This window comes from Dermacentor silvarum, chromosome 4, assembly GCF_013339745.2.
Source record: "Dermacentor silvarum isolate Dsil-2018 chromosome 4, BIME_Dsil_1.4, whole genome shotgun sequence".
NCBI lineage: Eukaryota > Metazoa > Arthropoda > Arachnida > Ixodida > Ixodidae > Dermacentor > Dermacentor silvarum.
The window spans coordinates 115,427,269-115,438,943 of NC_051157.2; positions in this window are offsets into that span (position 1 = coordinate 115,427,269).

The following is an 11,675-nucleotide window of genomic DNA, read 5'->3' on the forward strand; positions in this document are numbered from 1 at the left end:
AAGTCATCGCTCGGTCGCCGGAAGTGCTATGAGCGACTAGCCAATAGCGCGAAGTCGGAACAGGTGTACATCAGTCAAGTACTACCGATTGTAGTACTTGAGCGAACAACGAAATTTTGAACCTAGTGCAAGGCCTTAAGAAATATCTATGCTGCTCTTTATAGTAAAACACATCAACTTAAATTAAGAAAGCACACGTCACGCCAGTTTCGGCGCGTATTTGTTGTCCTCATACCGGCAACGCCGGGGAGACGTCGCTCAGAGTCGTCGCTCACATGCGGTACGTCTTGTAGGCGACGAGCGAACGCGACAGCCATCTCCATCGCGTCGCTTGTCGCTGTCGCGTGCAAGATCGCGTGCGTGCGGTTTATACTTTAAGTCCACAGGCGATAACATCGTCGCCGCGCGCCGTACGCTGTATGCGCGAGCGAAAGCATGCGACATTGAGCCGGCAATTGCGGCTAGCGCACACAACGGCGGGAAGCAGGAAGGAAGCGCGCAGTCTCCCAGTCACGCACAACGCTCCGGAGGGAGGGTAGGGAGGTGGAGGGGCCGCTCTTTATTGCGGCCGCGCGCTCCCGCCGGCACGGAAGGCTCCGGAAAGAGGGTGAGCAGTGGAGGGGCCACGCTTTACTGCGGCCGCGCGGTCCCGCCGGGATGGAAGGCTCCGGGGTAAGGGGGGGGGGGGGGGGGGGGGGGGCGTTCTGCGCCGCTAGCAGCCGCCCGCGCGGCTGTATCTTGAAAGCCAGCTGCGGCGGGGGCAGAGTCCGCCCTCCCTGTATTTTCGCGGCTAAGATCGCGTTGATACGAGCGCCGGCACGAAGCTCAATTCGCTCGCTGCTGCTGCTGCACTGACTCACTCTTGCGGTCTGACAGCGAGTTTCCGCGGTCATCGAGTGAGATGCGTTCATGTTTGCTTGTGCGCGCGTGACACCACCATGCTTGTTAATTTAGTTAGTGTGCCTATGTTTACAACTTTATACGGCCGATGAAACTACCATCCTTACTTTGTATAGCTGTCCACCAATTTGCTGTCGCAATCGATGCTTTGCCTTTCGGATGAAACTGCGACATTTTTCGCAAACCAATTTCACTCTGCATCGTTTGTGTCAAACAGGTCATTTGAAATGCAAAGACTCCCAGATTCCTTGGCATAATCTTTGACAGAAATATTTTGTGGAACCCTCACGTGATTTAAACAACACAGCGCCTGACAGCAATTTCCAAACTGTCGTTCCTGGGCGCAAAATTTGAGAGATGCAAGTACACATAATGTTGGCATTCTACTGGGCCCTCTTTTTGGAATGTTTGAGGTAGAGCTTACCTGTACTCACTAAGACTTGCAGGACAAACATTTTCGCACCACAGGCTGTAAAAGCTTAGGTTCCCAGAGTTTGCCTTGGTTAACAGCGGCAACTACTGACATCGCCGGGGACCGCCCAATAAAAAAACACATTGCCACGGAAGTTCTAAGTGCCCACATTGCCCGAGCCCGTCCCCACCATTTTGCCTCGCTATGAGAAACGCCTCTGGAGTGTGTGATCATGTCCCCTGCTATAGGCGCATTTAGATTTTGACATTTTAGCACATGTCTTAAACTCATGACAAAAGACCTGTAGGTGGTTTACAGTTTTTCGGATTTGAGCAGCTGATGAACAGATTACAGTAAGATTATCCGCTTAAGCGGATGCCTTTGTCCCTGCAACCGGTATATCCCTTATAAGGTGGTGTCGTTCGGATAAGTCTGCACATTGGTTTCAATTAAAGCGGTTAAAGTGCCAACAGGTGCCGGGAACATTGGGATTCCTTCTCAGATTGAACAGCACATAGGAACAGTTATCCTGACTGAGCCATTATTAGTGCCACGCTATATTCAATGTAACAGATTCATACATACTCAGTGACGTGGTGTCCATGCAATGCCAAAATATTCTAAAAAACGAGGAATAGATCATAATGTCGCATGCAGCAGTGCTGTCCTGATAAGCTTGATATTTTCCTTATCATGGTCGTTTCATGCTGCAATGCTTCGTAACTCAATGCCGTTTCAATTCTTAATGTATATCATGAAGAGCGTAAGCGCTCGAACTTAGCTATTTTATTACTGAAATGCGCAAGCTTGAAAAGCAAACAGGGAAAAATAACTTTATTCTTGGCACCTTCAGGCTTTCGGTATAACATTTGGGCTGTTTGGCTGTTTATGTCAGACATGGCTTGATTCTATGTGGTCAATAAAAATACCCGTGGCAATTATGGGTGAATTTTATATTGATCATTTAAGTAAAAAACGAATAAAAAGAAGTAAAAACTTCGTGATTTAGTATTGGTTGTTTGACTTCTCTAACTATATTACCTTGTGAACAAGGCGGAGGCAGATGCCTTCGCTTCAGCCATGGAAACAATTTCTAAACTTGAGAAGGGGCAGGCTGATTTACTTGCCGAATTGATATCAAATAAGGAAAGGTGTGCAGCCGCCGAAAACGAGATTAAGCTGCTGAACGCCAGAATTGCAGCTTTGGCAACATGTAGCAAATCCGCCCAGCAAACATCCGATGCTGTCTCAACTACAACTAACTTGCGCAGTGTTACTGACCAGTTGTCTAACATTTCGTCTAGGTGTGATAGCGCTGAAAATTGGATGCGACGCTCTAACCTTCTGTTTTTTTTTTTTTTTTTTTGGAATTGACGACTCTCCTAACGAAGATTGGGTAGCATCCGAACAAAAATAATCAAGTTCTGCTCATAAAAGCTTGAAATTGCTGTGACAGACAACCAATTTGAACGAGTGCATAGACTAGGCAGGTACAGTGACGACAAACGCAGGCCAATAATAGCAAAACTAACGCTTTTCAAGGATAATTAATGAATGCATTCTTACGTCAGCACGCAAGCTCAAAGGAAAGCCATTTGCTATCAGTGAAGATTTCTCCCCAGCTACACAGCAGGCAAGAAGGCAGCTCATCGCATTTGCGAAGACGCAGAAAAAAACATTCAAACTAACGGTTGACAGGCTGCGCATAGACAACAAGACATACATATTTGATATCACTAGTGAGTGAGACAACTATAATAAATATCCTGCAAATTGATGGCCTGGGCACGGCCGCCGTGGCCTGGGTCTAGGCCGCGCCGGGGGCAGCAGAGAGACCCTGTCTCTCGGTAGCTTCCCGGGCTTGCTGGATGGCCCAAAGCTGGTCCTGAAGTTCAGAGCTAGTCAGTGCGGTTCTCCACCGCCCTTAGTTCATCCAGGGGGACTGAAATTCTCCTCTGAACTATTTCACAATCCCAGAGTATGTGCTCTAGGGTGGCTCCTCTATCATTACATAACTTACATTTGGCCTCAGGATATAAATCCGGAAACATGAGGTTAAGATGTACCGGGTTCGTGTAAGCTCTGGTTTGAAGTTGCCTCCAGTCAACCGCCTGAGACCTGTTTAATTTTGGGTTAGGAGGTGGATATATACACCTCGGCTTTCTGTAGAATTGGGTAATGTCACTGAATGAGAAAAGTCTAGCCCTATCCATCCGTTCCATCTCCTCCTCGGCCAGAACCGCCCCCTAGTCGGGCGCGGTTAGTGAGTCCTCGCGCAACACGATCGGCAGACTCGTTAAGGTTTGGGTTGGCGGTGGATTCGCAGTCTGTATGGGCTGGGAACCAGATGATTTCCTTGTCGTAACAATCCTCAGATGATATAAGTTTGGTTTCACTATTTAGAATTTTTGCAGCTTCAACTGATATCCGTCCTCTGGCATAATTTCGTATAGCCGATTGAGAGTTGCTAATAATGTATCTATATTTGGGAGAAGCGATAGCCAGAGCGATGGCAACCTCCTCCGCAACCTCAGAGACACTGGTTTTGATTGAACACGTGCGTACGCTTTCTTGCTCTGTATTAATTGCTACTGCTGTAAATGCTTGGTGATTTGAATATTCCGCGGCGTCCACGAACAGCGCTTCCTCATCATTGCCATAGGCTTTGAGTAGAGTTTTAGCTCTGCTCGTTCTCCTGCCCTGATTGAATTCCGGGTGCATATTTTTGGGTAAATTGGGGATTTTAATCCTGCTCCTGATCTCTCTGGTCAACGTAACCTTGGGTCCTTGCTGGTTATGGTAATTTATTCGTAATTTATCGAGTATACTTCTGCCAGTCCGGCTGCTGGCGAGTCTTTCCAGCTGAGCTATCTGCTGAGCTTCAATCAATTCTTCTAAGGTGTTATGCATGCCCAGCTGCATTAATCTCTCTGTACTGGTGCTGTCGGGCAAGCCTAGGGCCTGCTTAAAAGCTTTCCTTATGAGCGTATTGATTTTGTCCTTTTCTGCCTTGTACCAGTTAAGGTACGCAGCTACGTAAATGATGTGGCTTATAGCAAAAGATTGAATGAGCCTAACAATGCTAGCCTCCTTCATTCCCTGATACTTGTTCGTGATTCTCCTAATCAGCCTAATAGCGTTAGTGACCTTGGTCACGAGCTTTCTAAGGGTTTCGCCGTTAGTTCCTTTCGGCTCAATATTGAGTCCCAGGACCCTAATTTGTTCAACGATGGGGATGGCCCCGCCATTCTTCGTACGAATCTGTATCTCTTCGTACTCTCTATCTTTGATGTACCCCTTGGGCGGCCTGCCCTTGAGGGTGGGTCTGTGAAGGAGAAGCTCTGATTTCTCTGGAGAGCATTCAAGCCCCGTGCCTGTAAGGTACTCCTCCACTTTACATACCGCTTCCTGTAATTTCTGTTCTATCTCTCCATCACTGCCTTGCGAGATCCATATGGTAATGTCATCCGCGTACAAGGAGTGATTGATTCCTTCAATGTCTTCGAGCTTTTCCGGCAATCCTATCATAATGAGGTTAAAGAGCATGGGCGATATCACGGAGCCCTGAGGCGTACCCGAACTGCCCATGTCCCTCACCTCTGACTTGAGTTCCCCCATCGTGAGGGTAGCCTTCCTATTCGTTAGGAAGTCTCGGATGTAATTGTACGCCCTTTCTTCTAGGTTTAGGTGGCTGACCTGACTGAGTATGGCCGAATGTGCTGCTTTGTCGAATGCTTTCTTGAGATCCAACCATAATATAGCTCTGGTGGACCTCGTTTTACTGTTTAGTACTTGCTGCTTGATTTGTAGCATAACGTCCTGAGTAGAGAGTCCAGCCCGAAAGCCCAACATAGTATTTGGATATATTTCGTTTTCTTCCAGGTAATTCTTTACTCTGATAAGGAATGCGTGCTCCATAAGCTTTCCTGCGCAAGAGGGGAGAGATATGGGCCGCAGATTTGAAATATTAATTGGTTTGCCAGGTTTGGGAATAAGTATGACCTGGGCTTCCTTCCACTGTTGTGGTATAGAGCCCTTGGTCCAGCATTCGTTTATGTATTTCGTGATATTCTCTATTGCCTGATCATCCAGGTATTTTAGCATCTTGTTATTAATCCTGTCTGGCCCCGGGGCAGATTTCGTATTGAGTTTTTGCAGCACTGCTCTAATCTCTTGTGTAGTGAAGTCCTCATCCAAGGACACATTAGGCTTTCCTTCATACCGCCCATGCTCGACTATTGGGTTGGAGGGAAGGTATGTAGCGCTTGCCTCAGCGATGAGTTCATCTTCCTTCCCTTTGTGTTTTCGCAAGTTATGTTTTTGAGCTATTTTGAGATTGTCTGGATCTAGTAGGTATTTGAGTATACGCCACGTCTGGCCAGCAAAAATCTGACCATCCATAGCATTGCTGAACTCATCCCATTGCTGTTTGCATAACTGTTTGCTATGCTCTTCAATCTTTTTGTTTAACTCAGCTATTCGCTTACGTAGACTCCTATTGTACTATTGTTGACGCCATCTATGTTGTAAAGACTGTTTCGCTTCCCACATATGTGCGAGACGACTATCAATCTTCTCTACCGGTTGGTCCGGCATGATAGTGTGAGTGCCTACGCTTACGTCTTTGATGACGTCTCTAGCCCATTGTTCTATGTTTTCGATCGGCTCTTGCTTCCTGTCGTCTCTTATTTTGCGAAACTTATCCCAGTCGATCCCTTTAACGGCTTTATTATTTTCTGCATCTACGGTTTCTTCGATCTTGATTTCTATAATTCTATGATCGCTCCCAAGGTCTTCGAAGGTGTTTCTCCATTTGACCGTTACCACCTTGTTGACGATTGTTAGATCCGGTGTGGTATCTCTGTTGATCCCGGTCCCTATACGTGTAGGGGAGGCGGGCTCATTTACGAGCGTTAACTCTGTATCTTGAATGTCTTGCCATAGCATTTTGCATTTTACTCTTGTATAACCATACCCCCAGGCACCGTGTGGGGCATTGAAGTCTCCCCCTATGATCAGAGGACTAGTCCCTGCCATCACCACAACCTTTCTAAAGAGAGTTATGAAGCGCTGTCTTTGGGTTGGATTACTATATAAATTTAGAATAAATATACTTGAGGATTTCCTCCACCTGGGGAGGAGCTCTATTAGCACGTGCTCAATGTCTGAGATTTGGGTTTCATGCCGAATCACCACTAGCCCTTTCCTCACTAGTGTAGTTAATGTTCTGTTATTTCCGTTCGGGGGCCCGATAGCTTGATATTCCGGCTGTATCGCTAGTCCATGTGTTTCCTGAAGAATCATAACGTCCGGTTTAGTCTTGTTTCTAAGGTATTGTTGCAGGACGGCCTTTTTGGATTCGTAGCTCCTGCAATTCCACTGCCATATGATAAGGTCTCTTTTCTCATGCTTTCCTATCTTACGGTGGGGTTACCGCGGAGGGTGGCGGAAGGAAGGAGGGCGCTCTTAAAACAATGTTAGAAGGGCTGGAATTCCCACCTGCTTGCAAATTTTGTAGATTCCCTGCCGAGCTGATCACAGGAGTGTTGTTGATTGGAGGCGATGGGGTTCTTCTCGGGATAAGTTCTGTTATCCTAGTATTAATTTCGGCCATATTGGCCTCCATTTTATCTAGCCTGCTCAAGATCACTGAGATTACCAGCGAAAGATTGCTGGTAGCTTCTGCCTGTTCCTTAGCCGCCTTCTGCTGATCGGAAATTACCTGGTTGAAGTTCTGGGTTTGAACCGTAGCTGTGTCCCTGGTCGCCTTTCTCTTGGGTGGAGGTGGAGTATTATCCTCTTCCATTCTAGTTTCTTGAATTATCTCTAGTCTCCCGGGGCTCGAGGATCGCGTTTGTTTGTTTGCCTGAATCTCCTTGGTTAACTGTGCAATTAGTTCTCTCAATTGTGCATTCTCTTTCTTCATCTCAGCTATTTCGTTAGTATTGTTAGAATTATGTGCAGTCCCCTCAGGTGTCCCAGGGCGCGGCCCTTAACCGCATCTGACCAGCTCACCTCAGGCGTCATAGCCGGGTTTGCCTGCCTTCCCCGGGACCTGGACCTGGATCTCGCCAGCGACCTGGATCGGGATCTGTCCTTAGTCGTTGCTCTGCCTCTGGACCTGGATCTGCCTCGCCCGGTAGGCCCGTCCGCGAAGCGAAGCTGCTGCTGTTCTTCCTGTTGTTTGATTCCTTGTTCTTGGCGAAGCCATTGTCGGTGCTTGACTGTATATGGTTTCTTGAACTTGGCTTTACAGGTTTTGTCGGCCGTGTGGTGGTCCATCCCGCACAGCTGGCACCTGGGCTGATCGTGTGATCTTGATCCGGGTTGGTCTTGCCGCATCCCGCACATAGCTTATCCTCAGGCTTCGGACATACGTCACTTCTGTGTCCGAGTCTATTACACTGTTTGCAAAAATCCACTTGTTTCCTGTACAACGAGCATCTCGTGAGCACTCTTCCGTAATTCGCGTACGAGGGAACCTTGTAACCCTCGAATAAAATGATCACAGTTGTGGTGTTTCCCAGTCGTTTGGCTGCGATTGCCGTCCGATTTCTTGGTGTAATAATGGCTGCCGTAATGCCTCTCGGAGAAACTTCGACAGGCACACCTCGGATGACTCCTTTAGCTGTAACGTCCGGGGCCGTTTCGTAGGCTGCAACTTCATATTCCTTGCCGTTGAACTTGATTGTCTTGATGCACTGATACTTCTCCGCATGGTCCTGATTCGGTGTACTGACGACTAGAATGTTCTGGAAATTGTTGGGGCAAATGGTATCCGCCACCCGTTCATGGTAACGAATCCAGGCCGCCTCGTAGATGGCTTGTCCTAGTTGTAGTAGGCTTAGCTGGGATAGCTGCAGCCCTCCTCTTGGTCTGATAACAATCTTGTAGTCTCCCATAGGTAGTTTAGGCATCTTGCTGGCCCTATTAACTTGTGAGATATGATCTTGGCTCCGCTCGCCTTAATTGGGAAGTCGGTTAGGGCTAGCGCTACGCATGGCACGTTTCGCTTCTTCCTTGGCCCGTCTTTTATATCTGACGACTTTCCAGCCGTTGTCGTCCTCCATCTCCTGTCGAATATCGTCGTAGCTTCTGTCAACAACCTCCATTCTTGATAACATATAGGCACCTGGGCTCAAGAAAGCCGAGGCCTGAATCACGCTCGGCCGCTGAGGCGGCGCGAAACAACGCCGCGGGTTTCAGCCGTAAAATCTCCAAGAATGGTCTCCCACCTCCGAATCGGGTATCCACAGATTCCGGGTGAGGAGCTCAGTCTACTAACTCTGTTATTCCTTCGAGTAGATAGCTCAAGGGAAACACGTGTCCAAAACGCCATAACCGGTCACTCCTATCATGACCTTCCACCGATATCGTTATCGTTCACTAACATTCGAAGCCTTGTGCGCAAACCCGACCAGCTTTCTTCCTTCCTTGAAGACAGCAAATCTGACTTACGAGATTAACCCAAACTTGATTGTATCCTGATATCTCTGATAAAGAATTATTTGAATCTGTTCACGACTACAACATTTACAAGTGTGACCGAAAAGATAAAAGAGGCGGCGGCGTCCTTCTAGGAATAAAGACAACATTACCGTCGTATGTAATTAACTCGAACTCTAACCTAGAAATTATCTGGGCTGCATGTATGTCTTCATCCTTCCGAATACTTATAGGTGTCTGTTACCGACCTCCAAATTCTACTAATTCATTTATTAACGACTTGCACTGTAACATAGATTCAGTGACGAAGCTTCACCCGTCTGATGCCATCTATCTTCTGGGCGACTTCAACTTTCCTCTGATCGACTGGGCTGACTTATCTTCATCGTGAAATACCTCAACAGAATTTATCAATTTAACCTCAGATTTTAAACTTTTTCAGGTTGTTACGCAGCCTACACGGGGTAATAATATTTTAGATTTAATCCTCACAAGTGCCCCTGAGACAGTTGACCAAATTCTGTCCATTAATGGTTTTAGTGATCATTCCTTACTACAAGTAACTCTTAACGCACCCTCGTCTTTTAAAGGCTTTGCTACTAAAAAAATAAGAAATAGGCGATTATAATAAAGCCAATTACAATGTTATGAATTCCGAATTAGATATATTTTTTCCCACGTGCTGTTACCTTCATCTCATAATCGGTCGGTGGAGGAGAATTGGATACTCTTCAGGAATAAGATGTCTGCCTTAGTTAACCAGTATGTTCCTCTCATTAAGATAACCAATGATAAATCTAACCCCATGGTTCACCAGACCCCTACGCTTACTGCGAAACAGGAAGAAGCGCCACTATGATAGTGCTAAGCGCTTGCGCACGCAAGCAGCTTGGGACAAATACAAGGAAAGCTTAAAAACTTACTGTTGTGCCCTGTCTTCAGCTAAGGATAAATACTTTACTCATGACTTACCTTCTCTTCTAAAAACTAATCCCAAGAAGTTCTGGCACATTATAAGCCCAGATCAGGACCACAATAACATTTCTTTGCACAATAATAACAACACTCCCCTTCCAGATATTCACTGCGCATCTACTTTCAATACTTATTTTTCTTCTATATTCACCACAAAAGAGCAATCTAATCTGCCGGATGTACCGTAATTAAACTACCGATATATGTCACCTATAGAAATAACAGTTGAAGGTGTCGCATCCCTGATAAATAACCTAAAGCTAACCACATCTTGTGGCGTCGACGCCATTAATTCTAAAATTCTCAAAAACACCGTAACAGTGTCTAGTAAAATTCTTTCTCGCAACTTCAGGCAATCATTAGAGACTGGCCTGCTGCCCTCGGACTGGAAGGTAGCAAAGGTCATACCCATATTTAACTCAGGTAATAAATACGCGCCTGAAAACTACCGTCCAATATCATTAACATCTATATGCTGCAAAATGCTAGAACATGTCATTGCTTCAAATGTCTACAGCCACCTGGAAGCCAATAAATTTTTCTTTACTAATCAACACGGATTTCGCAGAAATTTCTCATGTGAGACGATATTATTCGAATTAACAACTGATTTGGATTCTAACATGGAAGATGATGTACAAACTGACTGTGCTCATCTCTGGCAGGAAATGATATGGACAGATCGCTAGCTTTCGTTCCTATGGATTCAGCCATTTCATCTACAAGCACATTTCCCTCGATGCCTCTGTGCCCAGGTACCCAGCATATTACAGTGTTCAATAGTGCATGTTGTTGGGCGAGTCGGTCATACATCGTTAAAAGGCTCATTCACACTAGGCCGACGCGGCACCGATTTTGGTCTGCCGACTGTTGGCGACAGCATTTTCCATCCCTTAAACCTTTGGCTACGGCGTTTTCCGTCCTATAAGCTGCTGTGCCGCGTCGGTGCCGCGTCGGCCTAGTGTGAATGAGCCTTAAGCAAGGTGCTGCGCGATACAAACGTGGACGCGAAGAACACAAGGACGGTCGCAGTCACGAGACTGCGCAGACTGTCGCAGTCCTGTATATGCGCGCTCTTCTAAGCTCCGGAGCCCATCCCCTCTCTACCTCTTCCAAATGCTAACGCATTAAAAGTACTTTTGCAAAGAAGTCCAATGGACGTTAACGAAACACAACTGGCCAAGATAGCCTTGAATACATTCACTATGGGGCGGCCGCGGTGCATGGCCTATTTCCATTGCCAAGTGCTGTCGATTCTGCTTTCTGCAGAGCCTATCCGTTGCTGAATCGCGACCTCGTTTGTCATTTGAGCCCATCGCGCGAGCACTAAATATATGTTCCGACGGGCGCTTGCATCGAGAGGACGACCTGTCCTCTCGATGCAAGCGCCTGTAATTCGTACAAATGGGCAAGCTTCCAATATAGCTAATTGCCTTCCGTTCCTTTCCCCCACTGTAGAGTAGCAGGCCTGAGCAAGTTCTAGCTCAGGCCGACCTCTCTGCCTTCCTGTAAATGTATCTCTCTGTCTAGCTGTCGCCTTCTTGGCGCCAATAAACATAACGGAGATATGCTCTTGTCAGCATGTAAGAAAAACTGCGCAGCCAGAACTGGCATCAAACTCGACACTCTACACGGCCAGATAAGCTATCAAAAACAAAGTTTGACTCTTTAGTTCATTGCGTATCCTTATCTCGCTGCCTTCAACTGCCCTGAGGATCTCAACGCACAACTAAATCATCGTGCAAAGCGTTCAACTCCGGCCGAAAGGCTCTGATAACCAAATAACACGTGCTGCAAATTAAATTTGGCGCCAATTTATTTGTGGCCCACTATAACATGTAAGCATGTCAAAAAGAAAATAAAGTCGACAAATTTTATTTTTTCTCGTTAGACGCCGCCACTGTCATCAAAAACGTTTTTATAGAAATTTCGGAAAAGTAAC